The 22,035-nt window shown below is 38.4% G+C and overlaps 1 long non-coding RNA gene across 1 annotated transcript; it reads right to left on the minus strand.

Annotated features, from left to right (window-relative positions):
• Positions 13,742-21,040, minus strand: LOC110400430. The gene is made up of 3 exons (XR_002439832.1): positions 20,945-21,040; positions 19,807-19,910; positions 13,742-15,758 (listed from the first exon to the last, which is right to left on the minus strand). It is a non-coding gene; the product is annotated as an uncharacterized LOC110400430 (long non-coding RNA).

Raw genomic sequence — 22,035 nt, forward strand, 5'->3', positions numbered from 1 at the left:
CCACATGTCAGCACTGAGGCTATTTGTCACCAGATAGCATGAGGTGCTCCAAAAGAATTCCTTTGAGTAGTATTAATCTATTTCGAAGAAGTAGAATAAACTGGAACTAAGTGAGAGCAGAAAAATAATTTGAAAGCTGCTTCTAACAACAGCTTAATATCTTACACATCACAGGTATTTAACTAAACATATTATCTATTTGAATGCAAGAAAAGTAACTTCATTCACAAAATGAGAAGAGAAAAATGTGCAGCAACCAGGTCTTATTATTGCTACCAGTGATACTCAGATTATCTGAACATGCTAGATTGTTAGAACTCCTAAACAATGCCATAATCAATGCAAAAATTCACTTCTCTGTTATACTGCAGAAGAAGCTTGACTTTTAAGATTGGCAGAAGAGGACTAATATTTAAATATTTTCATAAAGTCTCCTATATTATTTCACTTGAAGTCATGAAAAGTTTCTGGGTGCATTTTTGATTTCCTACATTAGAATAGCTTTAGAATAAGCAGCTGAAATTGTGTCATCCTGTGTTCGTATTGGTGTGACTGAGTTTGAGATTTGCCCCATTTAAGTGTATGCAAAAGGAAATATATCAGGCATCAAAACGGATCAGGCATTCTAATTAGGCTGAGAGGATTTATCAGTGAGTAGATATTCACCAAGTAAGAAAGTATACATTAAGTCCCTAGTTTTCAGAAGCCTATCCAGAGATGCTTAAGATTATAGATTTGGGTGAGCAGGTTTTATTTATTATTTAAAGCTGGTGTTATTTTCCAATGGGAAAAGTTTGAATAATTACAATATTGCTGACCTTTTGCTGTTATTACCAAGCTGTGATAATACCATGGACTTGACAACTTCACTTAGGCCTACCCAGAGTTCAGAGAACTCCTCCTCATCCCCCTGCTTCTTCCCAAACCATTTCTCAAACTCACCTACTCTTTCTATCAAGGCTCCATCACATCGGTCAGCTGTGGGAAGCGAAGGTTTGCAGATTCCTTTGACAAGGAGACGAGGACAACTGTCTGTGACTTACACCTGAGTACCTTTCTGTTAAGTTTCATCTTTACATCTTTTATCAGTCACACTTGTTCATCATTCTGCATTAGCCCAGAAACTGTGAGATCAGCTGTCATTGCTCTTTCACTTTTTTTTTTAAATGCTGTCTACTGATACTGTGTCCACATTCAAGGCAGTGAGAAGTGATGGTGTTTGAAATGAATGGGTCCACCTCCTGGAAGTTATGCTGTAAAAGAGCTGTTCTCTGCATTGCATTCCCCATTGCTCTGGAGCTTGATTTACCAGCCCAGTCATATCACAGTGTAAGAGCACTGAACCAGAACAGCTCTGGAACAAGCAAACAAGCCCTGGATGATGAGCAACTACAATTTAGCTTTAATTAAAATTTCAGATTCCAAACACCCTTGTAAATCCTTACCTGGTATTTGCACACCAAGAACAAAGCACAATACACATCATTCTCAATACGTATGCCCTCCTTGCTAGCCATCAAGATGAGATGGCTGTGCCACGGCATGATTCCTATCACCACAGAATATGTTTAGTGGAGGCAGGGCTGATAAATGGATAATTTCATCTGTAACTACACAATGTGATTACAGTCATTGAAAAACACATTCACTGGCACCTACAGATTTAAATGATCATGTGATGCACAAATCTGAAAAGGGAAACACGTTGACAACACACTGCCAATGATTTGCAACAATTATTTTATTACAATAGTAGCATTTTCAAATGGATGACAAGACAATGTGCAAGTAATACATGATTTTTTCATCCAATTTGTAGATCTGGGTTTCACAGATGAGCTGCCAACAGTTTGAGAACTGTTTTAATGAGACCTGACTTTAATAATTTGTACCTGACCGATCTAGTGGTCTTCTATGATGGAGTGACAGCATCAGTGATGTTATGACAGCACCTGATGTCATCTACCCAGGCTTGTGCAAGGCCTTTGACATGGTCCCAACACCACATCCTTGTTTCTGAATTGGAGAGATACGGATTTGAAGGCTTCACTCTTAGGTGGATAAAGAATTGGTTGGATGGTCGCAGGCAGAGAGTTGATGTCAATGGCTTTATGTCCAGGTGGAGTTTGTTCATGAGCAGCATTCCCCAGGGGGTCAGTCCTGGGACCAGTGCTCCTCAACATCTTTAGACAGTGGGATTGAGAGTACCCTCATCAAGTTTGCTGATGACATTAGACTGAATGGCACAGCTGACACAATAGAAAGGAGGCATGCCATTCAGAGGGACCTGGCCACACTTGAGAAGTGGGCACATGAGAATCTATTGAGGTTTAACAAGGCCAAGTGCAAGGTGTTGCACTGGGTAGAGACAATCCCAGATATGAGTACAGACTTGGAGAAGAACTCATTGAGAGCAGCACTGCTGAGAAGGACTTTGTGGTCCCAGTGAACAAAAAGCTAGACATGAACCAGCAGTGTACTCTTGCAGCCTGGAAGGCCAACAGTACCCTGGGCTGCAGGACAAGGGAGGTGATTTGTCCCCTTCTACTCTGCCCTTGTGAGTACTGTGTTCAAGCCTGGGTCCCCCAGTGCAGAACAGATACGGAGTTGATGGAGCAGGTCCAGAGGAAGGCCACAAAGATAATCAAAGGGCTGCAGCAACTCTCTTTCCTCTATGAAAGAAGGTTGAGGGAGTTGGGTTTATTTGCCTTGGAAGAGAGAAGGCTCCAGGGAGATCTCATTGCAGCCTTCCAGTACTTGAAGGGATCTTACAAGCAGGAGGGGGACCAACTTTTCACATGGTTTGTGAGTGATATGACAAGGGGGAATGGCTTTAAACTAAAAGAAGGGAGATTTAGGTTAGGTGTTTGGAAGAAATCTTTTACTCAGAGAGTGCTGAGATGCTGGAACAAGTTGCCCAAATATGCTGTGGATTCCTCCATCTCTGGAGGCAATCAAGGCCAGGTTGGATGGGGCCCTGGGCAGCCTGGTCTAGTGGCTGGCAACCCTGCCCATAGCAGGGGAGCTGGAACTAGATGATCTCTGAGGCCCCCTCCAACCTAAGTCATTCTTTGATGATTCTATGGTTAAGATCTTAAGAAGGTTTGATGTTTCTTTAAAAAGTCTCCCTTGAACCAGAAACAAAAGTTTAATTTTTCTTTTTATCTGCACAAATTCTCTAATTCAGATCAGTTCCTTTCAGCTTTGAAGGAACTCTGAGCCTGTACACAGAACATAAAATATATATTAGCTTGTCTGCAAGCTTCAAAAAGAGCTTTAATTTACTACTGTTTCAAAAGACTGAGGGGATTGCCTCTTGTAGGCTGAGAAGAGTAGCAAAGTGACAATTTGCAGGGCAGTGGAAGGATGGCGTAGAAAGAGAAGTGGACACAGGATCAAGTCACCGCAGCCAGTAATGCTCCCTTGCCCTCACAATCAACATAGCAGGCTGGGCAGGGTGCTGCCAACCCCACCTCCCTTGGCTGTACCAGGAGTCCAGCTCCTCTGATTGCCAGTTCTCAAGCGCCCTTTACCCCCATGCATATTCACACTTGACCTAAAGCAGATCTATGGATAGAAAACTCAGGCAGAGGAAGACACCTGACTCCCACCCATACTATAAACAAACAAAACAAGAGGCTCAAGCCAGTTTCTTCCTCACATACAGAAGAGATTGACAACCATGGGACTTAGAAGAGCAGACAAAAGGGAACAGCAAGCAGAGGGACGCAGACTCAGTACTAGACTCTGAAGTTAAGAAAATTAAGATAGACCCACAAAAGCAAGAATACTTAGCTAGTTTTGTTTAAGGTAAAAAAAATAAACCATTGAGTTAAACAAACTAGTTCAGTTCCCCCTCCCCACATCCTGTATGCTCTGTATTAGCATGAATTAAATTCAAGTCACTAACCGCTGCCATAACTTTACATTAAAAGTAGCTGCAGAGCCACAGAAAGACAAAAATACAGTTCTGAAAGTTTTGTATTGTAAATGTCATGCATTTGACAGTAGTAATTATGATTTGCTTTGGGATGAAATTGCATTATTTTAATGCTACCAATTCCCCCCCCCAACATGAAGATTTATGCAACTATTTCACTAGCTGCTAATGATAGCTGTTCTTTAGATAAGAAATAATGTACTTACATAATATATCTAATGTGTACTGGAGAACACTAAGTAAATCATTATCTGATATACAGGACCATTATCACTGTGTACCATAACAATCAGACTTAATGAGCCTTTCCTCTTGCCTTCTCTCTTGACTGCCACCAGCAATGTTCTTTTGTTTACTAAGTTTCTTCACACTGATTGCATGTTGAAAATACAATGCATTCCCTTCCATGCAACACACCATTTATATTAGTTGCTGAGAAGTAGAGAAAGGGCATTTCTGTTCTCAAGGTGCAAGTGAGCATCTCCGGTAACCTCAGTTTAAGTACTTTCTCGGCACTGTCCTGGACAAAGTCATTAAAGGTTTTGGTGCCCTGCTGCCTATTCCAGTATGTTCCAGGGGCTCTGAGTTAAGTACAAGATGCAAAAGCAGACAGGTGGGCTCCGGAGCAAACTAAGCCCTCTCCCCCCTGCCTCTTAAAAGGGAAGAGAGTTACAATACAGAAAGCAGATCTCAAAAATAATAAAAGCCTGGGGAAAACGTGCCCTTTTATTGCACAGTTTTGAGCTAAGAACTGAACTTGTTTAAAAGCAAATCCTGAAACTGATAAAATATTCACACTACTGCTTAAATGCAAAATCCAGATATCATCAGTAGATTATGTGCCTAGACATGTCCTTATTTTTCCTGCTACATCTTCCTGTCAGGAAAACTAAGGGTTCAGAAATTAAAACAAAACACCAAAACCAATAAACTAAATCACTGCCATCTTGTTTTAAATGTAAGCAAATAAATTATTATTATGCAACAACATAATATGACTTAGCTGGTTCTGTATACTGGTACTCAAACTCACAGAAAACATCAGTTAACTACAATTACTAAGATTACTAGATTCCCAAAATACTGTATTTCTAGATTAATCTTTAATTAAAGAACTCTTAAGATAGCTAGCTTTGCTGTTTTCACCACCACAATAAAAGATGTGTTCTTTCTATAAAACTTTTAAGAATTCCATAATTTCAGAGACTCAATTATATACGTCTAGGTCAACCATTTCTGGACTGTAGTCATGTGGGCTCGTACCTGAAGAGCTCTATGCTCAAGCAAGCCCAATATCTCAAAGCCAAATTGAAACACTTTCATTATTATCAATTCAGAGCTTTAAATCAGTGCCAGCTGGACCTGACCGAGGTCTCACAGGGCCCCTTTGGATGTCTGTGAACTGAGTTTGAAGTGAAATAAGAAAGCTGAAGAAGCTTTGATTTCACAGGAAAAAATAAGTTAGTTGTAATTGTAAGGTGAATTTCAAAAGATACATGACGGACTGCAACTTGAAATACAAAGTCTGTTTTCTCCCCAATTTTAACTAGAGACTGACCAGACACTATGTTTGTTATATTAATATTACTATTAAAATAAATTGATTCAGATCTGGGTGTCAAGTAAGAAGAGTTCCAAGAGTTCTGAAAGACCTCAGAATTGCTATAAATAAATAAATGCAATAAATAGTTTATCTAGAAAAATATCCCAAATACCTCCCCTATAGAAAATAAGAGGTTGGTTAGAATCATATTCTATGTAGAAATCTAGTTTTCGTTAATCTCTCCCTCCATAGGAATGTCATTTGTTCACTTATCTTCCCAATGAATTAAGTGATATTCTCCAGGTCTTTCACCATTGAAGATTTAAAAAAGTCTAATATTTTATACTGCCAAAAAAGAAAACGGAAAATATTTATGCATACAAAACTAGTAGATTTGCATACTTAATAGACAAGTGATCCCAAGTAGAGGGATTCCTAACTGAGCTGGAAGACAAAGACACTTCAAGGAGAAAGCTGCAACTCAGCACAGCTAAGCGAGACACACTACTCTGAAGTTACACAGATAATCACCTACCAAAACATGCACTTGTAAGCAGCTGAGCAAGCACTGCAGGAATAGGTCCAGCTGATACCTCCAACTGCATACAGGCTAAGAGCCAGCACTTCGAGAAGAGCAAGGAGCCCATCCCTAACCTGCAGGGCAGGTGAGGAGATATATAAGGCCTTGCCTAGAGAATTATATATAATCTTGGATATTGCAACTTAAGTCAACCCAGAGATGAGTTCTCTAGTTGTTGTCACCAATCTCGATGTCTGAGAGAAGACATTTGGTCTCTCCTTCCACATAAAAACACCTAAAAATTCTGCTGCAAGATTCCTAACATCAGGTTAAATGTTAAGCACAGGAAGAACGGACCACTGGGAAAAGACTACTTTCATCACTAGAAATTCTTAAAAACAACAACAACAAGCAAACAACTTAAGCAAGGATGTGATGAGTTTAACACAGTTGTAGTTAAACCTCCCAAGGGCTACTTGACTACTGAAGGCCTCCAGCATATTGCAGGCCATTCACAAGAGCAGGTTCAGAGCAGTGTGGGGCTGTGATCCAGGGCTCTTCTCACAGCTGTGAATGTAGGAGGAGCTGCAACAGGGCACCAGCCTGGCCAGGGCTTAGGGAGAAACTGGCAATGTTACCCTTGAAGCAAGTATGCTCTAAACTATTCAAAGGTCCAGTTTCTAAGGCTGGCTTTTGTTTATATTAATTGTAACACACAGGATTCAGTCTTGGCATCAGTTAAATAACACAACACCATTGTGTTTAGTTATTGTGAGTGCTGCCTCAAAAGACAGTAATTTTTAAGAACATGGGGATTTCTTCTAGGGCCCTCAGCAGAATGCCAAACCCTGTTACCAATAAGTAAAATGCATGTAATTTGGATAAATTATGTAGATGATTCCATCTGTACAGCACTGACTTACATAAACAAGATTTCTAGTTCTCCATATTCCTGCAGATAAGTCACATAATTTAGTGCTAAGAATACTGAGTAAATGGATTTAATATATGAAATTATGAGTTCTCTGATCAAATTAGAAAAAGCACTTACTGAGGATTAAATTTAGGGTTCCATAAAAACAGATAGTTTTCTTTTTGCCAGTTTTAAGCCTTTTTTTTTTAGATCCAGTGTAATTTGACTTGTATATACATGTGCTTGATATGAACAGAGATAGTTTCCTTCCAATACTACACAGCAATCCAGTGAAGGTCCTTGGGTTAAGTTTGTCTAGATAATGAGGCAGACATGCTGGAACCTGCAGTTGTAAGGAGTTAACTATTTGATTGTTATGAAAATAGGAACTAGATGGATTTCTGTGCTGAACTGTGATAATTTGTGCTCTGAACCAGCCAAGTCTCATATAATTAATGAGATCAGTTTGTTGTAGCACCAACCACACCTCAGGGGCTCCAGCACAGCTCTGTCCTTCTCCACACTTGTTGGTTACCACACCAGGCCCCTCTGCATGCAGGCAGATGGCACCCACATGCTCACTTATATGGTGGGCACTATCTTTGTGCAAGAGTTATGAACAAATTCATCTCCAGCAGAAAATTGTTTTATATCTTATTGTTCATGGAGTAGCACAGAAATCTTTTCACCACAATGCTGAGAAACAGGAGGCTTTCAGGGAGAATGAGAGTTGAGGTCAGTGGGTTAAACAAGTGCAGAGAGTGACTGTGCTGGAGAGTTTCATAGCTTCGCTGAACCACACTAGGGATACAGAAGGTGTGGAACCCTTTCTGAAATTACTTTGGCTTGGCAGCCTATCTATTGCTTCTCCTCTGGGTAATCTTGAAGCTCTGCCAGGATGTTATGTTCTTTGACGCAGATCATTTGTCATAATGAGCAGTATTATACAGAAGTTGTATTTTCCCCTTCTGTCTTTTGATTTCTAGTATGAGAGATCATTTAATGTTATGAAGCCGGAGTAATTTAAATCTTTATATCTAAACAATTGAGAGTTTTCTATTTAAGACAGCGTGTCAAGAACATCCTATTGCATTTGCAACATTTATACAGTACATTCTTGATCTGCCTTACAAATTGTTTAAGAAGGTTTTCCTCCCAGCAAGGAAGCATGGCCCACTCCCCTCCAAAGAAATAAATAGAAGTGACTTAGTGTTTCCTTCATGGTCCTTCCTCACTGCTAATGTCTCACACTGGCTGTGGAATACTGGTCTTCCATCATCTTCCTTTTTTTGTCCATTCCCTCTCTTTAACAGACTCACGTTCACCTACAGTACTGCATACTAGAGTGCCTTTCCTTACCTTTTTTTTCCTTTTAGCAAAGATGCAGGTAGGCTGATTAACAGCATGAAATAGCGTTGTACAGTCATTTACCACTTACGCTGACCAAACTGCTATCTAGCCCTCAAATGCAGGCTAAATAAACAATCACAGGCTGAGGCACTGACAGATAGGCACAGGGCTCTTGATCTGCAAGTCTCCTTTGTTGCCTCAGATTTGGTAGATAAGCCAATTATACATTTACTGATAACATGATTCACTCCACAAAAAGGGAACTTCCATTAATATTACATTCAGTATCAGAATAAATGCAGAATAAAGGCAATTCTGTGGTCAGAAACAGGACACTTTGATCCCACTTCAGTGAAAAATAAAAGATTCCTATTGCAATAACAAAGTAAAGTCTTACATGACTGAGATCTTGAGAAAAAGAGACAAAGTGCTTTGAAAAAGATCAATTAGTGCAAAACAGTAGAGCACAGTTGTCAGTCTACCTTTACTTGTAGTGAATAATGAAATATAAGTAGCCTTTTGCTGTGGATAGGAGTATTCCCAGATTAAGAGGAAAGTTTGCAGAGAAGCCTAAGGCCAGTTCTGCTGACTTCCATGAGCAGCAGAATATGATACATGCATTTCTGCAAGGCAGGGATAAATAACCAGCCACCTTGTCACTTCCAGCTGTCACTTCTACTTCTTTGGTCAGCTCTAATCAGAGACCAAGTCTCAAATACTCAACGTGTTTAGCAATCAGATAAAAGTCTACAGAGCAGCACTTTTTGACAGGCATTTGAAAGAGGGATGACTATTTTAAGACAAACAGGAGGAAAAAACAAGAAAAGCAAGTATTTTGCTGTTTTTCTTACAACAGCCGCACAGAGCAGGAAAGAAAACACCCTCTGAAAAAGAGAAGAACGGTCATTGGACCAGTACTGTCTAAGAAATGGAGATGTCTAATTTCTATTAATGTCAACACAAAGAGACCTAAGTCTCTCAAGCTTTGCAAATATCACCAATTTTATTATCTAGTTGTTGATTATTATCAGTATGCTAAAGGTACATATTCTTCTAGATGGCTTTATGCTGATCTGACTGAGAAAGTCCAATGAAGCATGAATAATGTGAATTTATATCATCATGAAAAGCATTCATAACTATCTCTTTCCCTTGATATCTTCATGAAAACATACTTCATTAAAGGACACTGAATATAACCATCCAACTGAAATGCAGCTGCAAACTAGAACAGAAATTTTGTTGCAGGCAAATGCAGGAGAAAAAAAATGAAAGCTAAACTGCTTGCAACATCAGGATAACCTACTGCCAGTGAGGTCCAGTAATCTCCAACATTGAGACAGGAGCTGTTGTGCCCCAGCAGACCATTAGCATCACCAGGGTGTCATCAGCAGAGGCTGCCTCTTCAGGCACAGAGGACTCACAGCACATGCAGGAGCATTTTCTGAGCAGCCAACAAGGGCCATGGTGCTGCATCTCAGCAGGGCCAAACTTGGCAAAGCATTGTCACCCATGGACACTGGGTGTTCCTATGGACTCCAATGCAAAGAACACAAAAAACACCAAAATCTAAATTATACTTCTTGTTCATCTTCACCTGAACAGATTTTTTTCCCAGCCCGCTTTACATAACTACAGTGAACTTGTACACTGGGCAGGACACAAACTGAATATAGTGGTTTGAATTCTACGAACTGCTTGTACTTGATAGCAAGAACTAATTTTTATTTCAGTCTTCCTGTCCTACTTAAGATTGGTTCAGAAGCACTCCAATTCTCTAAAGAATATTAGAGACAGAAATAGTGAATGTTAAATTTCATAATAAGACACTAAGAAATAAGCATCTCTTTTTCTCTTAAATGAAGTAATTTAAAACCTTGGGTGAGTAGCTTAATAGACAAGAGCACTCTAGCTTCAAATGGATTTTAATGGGAGGGTAACCACAAGAATAAAATCAATTAATGAATACTATAAATAGATCTGTGAAAACTCTCAGTACTTCCTATCCACATATCCTCCTACCCTACCACCCATGGAACTACTTCCAGAAAAATGTGATAAAACAGCCCACATAAGAAATACTGCTACTGTTTGGAGTTCTCAGCACTGAGTTTCTAGAAAGTTTAGGCAGGTTTATATATCCAGAAAAGTAGAGCATTGTAACTATGCTAACAATACATCACCTGACCATATGCAGACTACCAACATTTTGAAGTATTTGGGCTATTTTAACTGCATTTGGGATGTCATTAATGTGATCCCTCAAAAGTTGTGCTTTATAGGAAGCTTGATCTCACTTGCTAAGATGAGCACTTTAAACTTTGCCAAGCTACATCCTTTATCACTAAATGCTTCTGTACCCGCTTTACTGTTTACCACCACATGTAGGCCAAGAGAACCCATATGACATAAGTTGGTCCAGAAGTAATGCCTCTTGTTTTATTTTTAATGAAATAAAATAGATACAAAGAACACAATAACACTAGTTAATAGAGCACATTCTCAGCTACAAAACACTCTTTCAACATAGTCACCACCATTAGCTGGGCTTTTTTGCCTGCATACCATACTCATCAAAATCTGCACCAGCAGAGGTGACCCATTGTCACCACGGGTGAAAAGCACCACCCACCCCTCACTGTGCTCACATCCACTGTTTAGTCTCCATAAACATTCAGCAAGTGTCAATGGGTGCCATTTTTTCCTGCATCAAGAAATTAAATTCCACACTTTTGCTTCATCCACTCTTCCATGTGGAGACAGCATTCTGTCAGAATTCCCCTCTGCTGTATCTGCCACACAGAAACAAAGTGTAACAGAATGATTGGTGAGAAAATTCAACCTCCACTGCCATATCACCAACATAAAATAAGAGGCATTACTACTGGAGTAGTTCTCATACTCTGTGGTTGAAATATATGCCTAATTTCTAGGAGTGCTAGAAGTAGAGAGCATGCTTCATGGATGTTCTCCCACTTGGAGGAGAGAATATGTTCATTCCTCCTCAAAGATCTCTGGCTGCATATTAATGCATAACCAAAACACATGATCTACAACTTCTTAACAACAAAAGGAATAGGGATACAAATGCCACATTTGTCTGAGATCACAAGGCAAAAGTACCCTGGCATGATTTGATATGGAATGATGCCAGATCAATAATCAGTAATTGAGCATTGTTTCTATACAAATATTATTCCAAAAAAAGTATTTCCATGATACAGCATGGCTGAAAGATAAATCTGACCTCTTTCTACTGATGTAGTTGTAATCATACAGAGTAATCTGAAAAACAGCCAAAGGCCTTTGTTGGAATACTTCACGAGTGAGCCACAGCTGTATTTCCCTTTGACAGAGAGTTGCAGGCATCTGTATCCATCTTCAATATCCTGAAGGCTGCAGTGAGAAGATGGAATGTGACATAAGAAACAAGAATGGTGTTGAGCGCATGTTCACTGCCAAGTGCAGCAGACATGAGACTGCTAGGAATTTATCTTCATATAAGGCCACCAGATTCAAATCTGGAGTAAAAAGCTCATTCATAGAAAGGATGTGTGTTGGAATTCAGAAAAAATAGCAAAACTATATGAAGCAAGAACTAAGCAAGAGCAAGAGATAGATACTGCTCTACAATGCTGTGCTTAGGTGATTTTGTTCCCCATTAAGTGACTTTTCCAGAGTATATGTGATAAAGCTGTAACCACGGAAATAGCCTATGAATGTTTCCCCTTAGAGGTTCTTGACTGTGTGTCATAGTTGCTTCATTTCTAGCCTTTTAAGAATGCAAACTAAGTTCTCCAATTATTCTGTTTGCTCTTAATTACTTCTGTACTGCTATATCCCCAGTGATGCAATTTGTGCACTCTGATATTGAACGGAGTCCTACCATATAGAAACACAGTGAAAAGTCAAAGGAGACTATGGGACAAATTTGTTCAGCTTTGTTGTGAAGAGTGGGACAGCTAATACAGAACCCACTGATTTTTAGGAGGTTGAGACAACACTGAGAAAAGGTAGCTAGAGAAAAGTCAGCCAATTCTGAATATCTATACTAGATAAATGTATTTGTCCACTGAGGATTTATAGCATTAAGGAAGTTTGTATAATAAATATTTGCTAATTTGACCAATTCAGTTTTTCCATAAAAGCTATGGTGGTAAACAGGGATGAGATTTCTTTGAGGTGCTTTTTCAGCACCATTACTTACAGAAGCATCAATAATACTGGCAATAATCCCACCTTCAGTACCTTCTGTGAAGTGAATTTGTCAGAGGAAATATTAGACAAAATAGGTAACTTCAGCGTTAATAATCCAAGCCCAAGTTCAGGAAATAAGTCCAGACAAAAATCTCTTTGAAAGGCTCTTGTGAATTAAACTAACAGCAAGCACTGGGAAATATCTAGGGTTTCTGAAGCCATATCAAAGCAGAAAGTAACAGATTTGGTCAGTGAGCTAGGCCTTTAGGAAAGCGAGCATTATAGACCTGAAAAAGTGCTTGATCTTCCTCTTAGTCACACAGTTCAAGAACAAGAAAAGGATAATCAGCAAGTTCAGTGCTATAGCACATTTTTGAATGAACTGCTATTTACTCAGATGAGCGCCTATTCATTTGTTTTCTTCTAGAGAGTTTAATATTACTCAAGAGATTACTTACCTATTGGTTTCTACATATTCTACAGAGCACAATGAAAAGAAGAAATTATGCAACAAGTGAGGAAGTGAACATTTGGAACGCATTAAGTTTGAAATCTGACTCACACTATAGTTATGTCACAGTGCCTAGCTAAACTGCTATAAAAAAAACAATTCACTCCTCCTGCATCTGTGCAACTATGTTTGAATTACATTGGATATGAGTGTCCTGTCAAGCAGAATACAAGTACCACAGAAAATGCAAGAGTACCATTTGAATAACATGAGTATTCTCACAAAAGCTTTAAATCACATCCTTGCAGTTAATCACATAGCTAAATGGTTATCCTGGGTCATGTCCTAAAAAAGTAGCATAGATTGTGCACAATTATGCATCCAATAGGACTTGACATCTCCTAGTTCTCAGTGGCAAGATATTCCACTTACCTATTTTCATCTGCAGAGAAGCAAATTCACATCTGTCAGATGTTTAGGTAAAAAGTTGTTATGCATGCATCAGCTATTCTATTTTTAGAAAGTCTAGAAGCACCAGTACATACTGGAAGTCTTAAAATGTTCAAAATCCATGCTTGAATGGAGCTCACTATTCATTAAAACATGAATTGACCACGAATCAACTAAATCACTACTTACAGATTCTTTATGAAGGTTAATATGCATAGATATATGTACATAGACATACTGAAGTACACAAAGAGAGCAAGAGAAAATGATCAGTTTAATGCAAATATACTGAAGTTACATAGGAAAAACTTCTAACCCTTGCAAAGCTTGATTTATTTTTTTTTAATTAAAAACCACACAATGGCCTGGAACCGATCTCCTGCACAGGTTTGACTGGAACTCATCTATTAATTACAAGCTGCCACACCAGTGCAAGCTTTTGTCTGAATCTGCAGGTGTACCCCTCAATTATCATTATTAGTTATGCCAACACCAGTGCTATGAGTTTCATCTAGATCCATCACAGCATCTCAGTGTTTAGGAGTATCATCTTCTTACCTGTGGTGTGCTGGCCAAGGGGTTATTATTGTAGGCTGTTAAAGCTACTTATTTATGTTAAATATGATTATTACGCTGTAGAAAAAAGATAAAGATGCCAGGTGGGCCATGTGTATTTAGCTGCATTTCACTGAGTACAGGAAGCAGTCTTCATTATGTACTAGAAAATAATTGTAAGAACAAATCTGACTTTGAAACTGATAATCATCCATGAACAGCGCCAGCATAGGACAGGTGTACAGTAGATGGGAAAATGACAAATACAATAGTAAAAAGCTCAAGGACGCTCATCTCATCACAAAGAACACACATGCATATTGTACTTCTTCAGTTTTTACTGGCTGTTTTCAGAGGGATCAGGTTTGCACAGGGAAATGCCACACCAAAATGGAAAGATAACACAGAAGCAAGCTTAGAGCCCTCCTGAAGTTGCCAAGTTAATGATCATTTCTCAAGCAAAGCCATCTCTTCTTTCTGAATTTAAAGGAGCTCATTATATACCTGATGAAAGGTAACTCCAAAAAATAAAATAAAACAGTGAAAATTGTGCCCTTAAGCCAGAGGAAGAAACTATTTAGTGAAACAGTTAAGATAAAGATGCTACTTATTCAGTTCTTGGTCTCAAATAAGACCTGAATAAGCAAGCAACAGAGAATCAAATCCTGGAAACAGCAGAAGGCTCAAGGGTAGTCCTTGGAATTCAGTTTGCTCTACCATACTGTGTTCAAGTGACTATGAAAGGATAGAGGTATACACAATGTGGGAAGAATGTGATTTTTCATAATTTGCAGTACTATGTTTGTATACAATAAGTCTGTTTGTGCACAAAGTATGTAGCAATCTCAACTTCGTAGCTCCTGCACTGTTAGGGTTCTCACTCCCAGTCAGCATTTTTAGCTGACACATTCGAGAAGAAAGACAAAAGCAATGAAACCAAGTCAGGGACACAGATGAAAACAATAGTTGCACTCAGATCTTCAGCTATCTGGACTTCTCTGGGAACACATTCTTTAATGAGTTGGACATATTTTGTTTATTAAATATGCTATAGATGTGTTTTTTGCCCTCATGCAGTGCAGTCAAACAGTTAACTCCACAGTGCAGACACCACTGTAACCAGCTTCAAAGGATAAAAGTGCTCATACAGGCTGAAGTGATAAAAGCAAGGTGGAAGTGCAATCCACAGTCAGGAATGGCGTACTGAGGCCAGGCCTCCTGTTTGATACAGCTCCGACTCTCTCTGCATTCAAGTCCAGAGCAGAACTGATGCCTCAATTACAAGTCCTTCCTTAAAACACCTGGTCTTCCCTTTAAGTATTACAAACCTTTAACACAGCAGTAATCTTCCTTTTTTTTCCCTCCTATTCACCAGTCTTAGATGAGAGAATCAGTTCATTTTGAAATCTATCCCATAAAGATTAATTATAGAAACTTCTTGACTGTAGATTTGTCTCAGGCCAAGAAGAACCATGAGTTAACATGTAATCACCTTAATAGTAATTATATATATATGTTTCATCTTCATTGCACTTTAGAAAATTTCCCTAATTATTAATGTGCCTTTCTGCTATGCTAAATGTAGCAACTGAGAAGTCTGGTTTCCAGCTGTTTAAGAGATGAATATCTTATCTTCTTGCCTTCTTTATTTTCCTCTTTCATCCACAACACTGCCTGGCCAACGTCTCTCATTTAAAGTTCAGAAGCACACGTATCCTATATAGCAGCTTGCTCCAACAGGGAGAAAAATCATCTTACTCCAAGTTCATTCATTTCCTGGGCTTCCAGCAGATGTCAAGTGAGTTGCAGTTCAACATAAATGAGTATAATCATCTGAAACTGTAGGAAAGAGACTCTTACTTAACAGGCCTGATATGACTGGTAAGCAGTGGGTTATCTGTACACATAACCTGTTTCTTGCAAAGGTGGTATTCCCATTACTAGTTACAAGCAGAATTCTCCACATAAAAATACTAATGAAGTATTTACTGAAATTTAGCTTCATAACTGCTTAATGCACTTTTTTTTAAAAAGATAGCATTTATCTTCCCTGAGCAAGTTGACTCCTTCTATGCACTTAATATAAAATAAATACTCCTGAATGAGGACTTCTAGTTAAAGATTTGCAGGAAGAGGAAGAAGAAAAGAAAAAAGAAAGTTCCTGGAGTAAGAACTTTTTAGACTTTCAACCTCCTGAAGGAGAGGGTTACTTACAGCTCAGAGATCACTGTGAATCCCCAGGACCTACATCATAAAGCATTTTGAATCAGGCTTTCAGCAACATTCAGTTCCTGAGTGCTTGAGAACTTAAGAACTAATCTTTTCCTGTATTTATGAATTCAATGAGTAGCAACATAATGCTTATGAGTGACATCTCCCTATAAGAACTAGTAACTGTTAAATCCTGTTCTCTAAATTTAATTTACAGCTGAATAATTGTTTTGAAAACCTGAACGAGTAAGTGAAATAACTGTTTTAAGTCTTGAATTTGAGGAGCACAGTTGGAAATTGTACATGTTTGTATATGATCCAAGACCAGTTACTTACCAATATCAAAAAACTACATAAGCTAAAATGTAATAGGAGTTTAATAAATAAAGATATAGTCCTTATTCTTATGGGCATGCATGGGAATTACTATGGAAGGTGTCAATTGAGGCATTAAAGAAACTGAAGGTTGGCTTTAGAAAGAGATTTGTGATCATGTAATAGAACATGAACACAGTTGTAGATTTCTTTTATGCTGAATTATAAATAAGTCAATGCTTGAGATGATAGAGAGTATGGGCAGAAGAAATAGAGACCAAGTCATTTAAATACAAATATGTGACATTTACGGACTTTTGTATTGCGCATTGAAACAGGCTTCAAGTAGTTTCTCATGCCAAGCAGTGAAAATTTAAGCCTCAAAACATGATCTTGAAAACAAGTTGCAACTGTATTGTTCACTAGTGTTAGTACCTATAGAAAAATGACTAATTTATGCTGACTTCTATTGTTCCTTTGTCTTTTATTCTCACCTTTATAATAAGCATTTGCCAAATTTGAAATCCATATATTAAGACCAAAAAATGAGGGTTGACCGCTCACAGATGCTTTTTGTACACCTGTGCACATGATCAGCAAGCCTAGGATCTCACTGGGAGAGCTCTTGCGTCAAGTCTCCATTAATGAAAGCGCTGTTCTTCAAAAGCACGTCACAGTGGTTCCTCATAAGCAATTTTTAAAAATGCCATTTTCTTATCTCTACAAATGTAAGTCAAATAAAATTACTCCACAGCTGCTGGCTTTCTAGCTTTTCTAATTGTATTTGTTCACAGATTTCCTTGGCATTTTCAAGTGGAACTAGAAACAGAAACAAACAAAAATCCAACCCAACAAACACAATGCATACATTGATGAAACCTCCTGAGTGTTTTAATATAATCCAAGGCAATTTTCTCTAGAAACAAAATGAATGAAATTTGCTTATGGACCCTAAGCTTCGCAAAGCCTTCAACCGGAACAAGAGAAATGTGGCTGGAAGCCAGTCAGCAGCCAAATGTGTTAGATGTGTTCCTTTTATTATTAATGTGACAACATTCTATATAGCAGCAACAGTGCAGGCAAGTAAGGGGTTGCCATGGAGATAAGTTACTCAAGAAGCAGCTAAAAATACTCCCTTCTTCCCTTACTGGGAAAAATATTGCATTTATATGAAGGCTAACAATGATGATATCAAATGCCCTCTCAAAAAAATTCCAACTGTGTGCATTACAGCTATCTAATGGATTGCCCAATGGTCACACCACATTTGTTGACTGTAGATGTGCTTTTTGTTTTTTAAAACCTTGTTACATGGTTGAATGTTAGAAGGCAGCTGTTGGCACTATGAGGACGAAGTACTGCTCTCTACTCAGGGTAGATTCCTTACACCATTGTGACTTTTGGGGACTACAGTCACACTATAAGAAGAGACACAAGTTAAACTAGAAAACACATGAAAATGTTATAACCTCTTTTGAACAAGACTACAGGGCTTTATCAGTCCTCCTCTCCAAGGCCTATGGTTACACATTTCATCTGTTATTTGTTGCATTCTGGGTACTTCAGAATTACCAAGTAACTTAACTGTAATTATTAAGCAGTGTTTAAAAAAAAGTTGTGGAGATATATCCTTAAAAGAAGATTGAACCTTTGTCTTTCATGTGGTAAGCTTTGGATGATATGTCCAAATCATGGAGGGTTATTAAACTTCTCATTGATTCCAATATGAAGTGAATCTTTATCAACTAAACTCAGAGATGAGAACATTTAAATTCAGAAAAAAACAGTTCTTAATGTCATAACTATGTATTCCTCATTTTCTCTGAGGAATCTTTTAAAGATTGTATTGATGTTTATTTCTTAGTTTGATCACCTAGTTGAACAAAGAAATTTTTTTTTCCCCCAAATCAGAGTTTTTTTAGATCACAGAGTTGGGAAAAGACCTCATCAGTCATTTAAGTCACATTAAGTCACTACTGAATAGGATTGCATCGGGGTCACAAATTCACCTTCAGTAGCATAAGAATATAGCTTCTTGCCAGTAACATAAGTTCAGTCAGAAATCTGAATAGTTTATATGTAATTAAGTCTTTCTCACTGGCTTTAGGGTGACCTTACATCACCAGCATTTTTTCCTCCCCCATTTAGAATAATCAACTCTAACTTTAAACACTGGAAAACATACATTTGCAAAGCCAGGAATTCCCCCCAGAGAAAAGAAAGGCAGGCCATAAGTCTTCATTTTGCTTTTCCTTAGATCCTGCAGTAACGCCGTCTATAGCTATCATTTTTGCTCTTTTTTCCCTGCATTCTACTCCTTTCTTACCTGATGGCACAGAAATGAGATCTGTAACACTACAGCCCCAAGGACACTTGGGTGCTGGGTGATCCTGCTCAGCAGTCAGTCTCCCCTGAACCACAAGTGACTAAACAGCTGGAGAAACACCAAAGTACTTTCTCAAAAGTAAAAGCACTCCTCAAAATGGGTCTCACAATCATGAGGAGTTCACACTTCTCAACTAAACCATGACTCCATTTAAAGATTCACCTGAGCTGAACTCCACAGGATCTTTGACAGCAGGCTCTGTGTTTTGTTATTAGTCTATAAGGAATTTAATGCATTTTAATACAGCACTATATTAATACTGTCCTTACCATCATTTAATGGATAGCAATTTGACTCAGATATGTAAAGATCTGAAGACCTCCATTTGACTGTCACCTGCATCACTGGTTAATGAAACATCTGGATATACATAAATATACAAAATCCCAGACCATATACTATATTCCCTTGAATAAGCAGTTCAAGTTTCAAGACCCATTCTCTATTGCAAATAGTTATTTCCAGAAACAAATTGCTGATTTGGAAAGGGATTTTTGTTCATTTGGCTTTTAGTTTCCCCACCACTGTACGCATGTACATTTACCCTGAACTATATTGATGCCCCTCTCCATTAGACTTTTTTTGTAATCACCATAGTTCCTTCCCTCTGAAGGCTGAGCTCCAAGTGGTTCTCAGCATGCACATACTGCTGTATAGGTGGAATTGCAGTGACCTCGCACAATAGCTCTGCTAGACACACCTCCAGAGGGTTGCATTATTTCCAAGTAATGTTTCCAGTCAGGTGTTGTACTACATCGCACATGTGCCTGCTCTTCACACATACTTCTCTTGGAAAAAACATTCTCTTCCACATCATTCACACTGAGGAGGGTTAATAAAAATTTACTCTTAACCGTAGCCTGATTACATTTACTTCTACCAAACTTTCTCATCCAAATACATAGCAATTCTGGAGAACAGTGTTTCTAGAAGGGGACTGACATGTACAGAACCACAGTTTCACTGGATACATACCCTTCAAAGAAGAATACTTCAGTGATTAAAGGCGTAGAGCTGTAACAGGAAGGACTCAAGAATCACAGTGTTTATCCTCTCTGTCCTGGGGATGTTCTTATTAGCTGAGCAAAGGGACAAGATCATTGTAAAGCACCTCTTAAAAGAGAAAGAATAACCTATGATTAAGAGCAACTCTTCCCCCTCCACAAAGACCAGGTAGACTCAGAAGTCAAAACCCAAAGCAGTACAAAGTCCAGATGGATAATTAGACAGTTTTATAACATTGCAATGATTAATCATTGCAATAAACTCCAAAGGAAGATGGTAGATTGTATCCCTTGAAGACTAGATGCCTTTTGGGAAGGAATGATCTGGCTAGCCACAAGTTATGCTTCAAAGGCAAGTTACAGAGATATAAAGAGATTTAATGACGCATCATACAGGTATTAAAGTTAATGATCCTTTCCAAATGTAAATGCAAACTGTGAGAAACTTTTGTACAGTTTATATGAACTATGGTATCAAAGCCTTTTTCACCTGAAACCTTCCTTTATTCTAAAGCAAAAGCCCTACTTCAAAGCAGCAATATCATTCAAGTATAACAAAGCTTTAAGCATGGTTGCTTTATATCATTATATGGGAAGCCAACAACAGTACAGTGTCTACGCTACAGGTTGTTCAGGCACTTTGTACAATTCATAATATATTCATAGAGAGATTGCAGCCATTTCTCTAGTTCTCTAAACAGTCACCTGAGAATAATCTCCTTCATAAACAGGAAGGCTTTTGTTAATTCCAGCTCATTTTCCTGTTTTTTGTCTGATTATGAAATTCTAGATTAGATCTTCATCATAACTGCCTTGTGATGAAGATGCCTCTTCAAGTACTTTCACTCACAGAAGAAAACAAGCTCACCTATCTTACAGGTGAAGCATTCTAATTGGTTGCTACCTCACCACTGGGCCAAATATACAGAAACAAGTCATAAAAATTTAAGTTTAGCACACCATAGGGGTGACCAGAGAGCACCTTATTGCACAGGGAACAGTTCTGCTCACAAGTGACTGAAATTTCTTCAGGCAGGTTCTCGGTCATACCAAGCGAAGCATTCACAGATAGACCAGGAATCATATACAGAAAGAAGAGCCAGACTCACCCAGCTAGAGAAGAGGCTCTCCAGCAATACAGCACACCTAAGGAAGCAGCCCAGGTCCAAGAGATACTCTCCCTCCAGTGGCTGGCCTTTATATGAGCCATGCCTTCATTCTCAGTCCACCCCTCTTCTGGTCACCTGGGGAGCACAGGTGCAAACAATTTGCCTATGCTTTCTAGGCCAGCCACAGCCCTTCACCAGATGCTCAGTCACCAGTTCAAGCCCTGACCTAACTGTTTTCCTAACAGAAATTATTTAAAAAAAAAAAATACCTGGAATTCCCCCCCCCTTCCATACACATGGATGTGGTCTTTTCTGTCTTCCATATTTGAAGATGTTCTACAGACATTCAGTATGATTTGAGTAATTAATCAACAAATGTTATTTTCCATTAAAGCATATTTAATCATCACAAAAATTAGGAACTAACAACCAAAACCAGTATAATTACTTCTAATGTAAATGTGCTAATTTAAACTGTGGAATATTTCTTTAAGAAAAGTGTGTGTTAATTGAGGTCTACTCATGAAAGCAAGCTACTAATTGAGCTGGCATGTGTCAGATAGACTAGTTCAATTGAAAGAAGGACAATATTTGCAGTGTAATACTGATTTTAAAAGTTAACATTTTAATGACAAAATGTGTTATCAGACTCATGCCAGTTCAATTAGTCAGTCCTTCCCATGAGCAGACCCCAATTAACACACTTTTTGAAAGAAGTATCCTTATGGAAGGATATTTATGGAAGCATAAATGATTACACAAGTCTATTTTGATAATTAGTCTTACTTTATCTGTCTCAGATGTCTTGATTCTGAACGGCTGTATCATCAGAATTTATGGGTTATTTTTTAAGGTTTTTTTTTTTTTTTTTTTTTAGTCTACTTAATATGGACACTGTCTGTATAGCACTACCAAAATAGTCCAAAAATCCAACAGCAGCAATTTAACATCTCAGTGCCAGCAGGAGCTCATGGCACATACATTACCACATGATAGTGAGACCAAAAAAACAGGCCCTCTGTTGTGTACAATTTTCTGTACAATTCTCTGACAAATATGAGTAAATAAAAGGAAGCAAGGGTTGATCCAAA

This window comes from Numida meleagris, chromosome 5, assembly GCF_002078875.1.
Source record: "Numida meleagris isolate 19003 breed g44 Domestic line chromosome 5, NumMel1.0, whole genome shotgun sequence".
NCBI lineage: Eukaryota > Metazoa > Chordata > Aves > Galliformes > Numididae > Numida > Numida meleagris.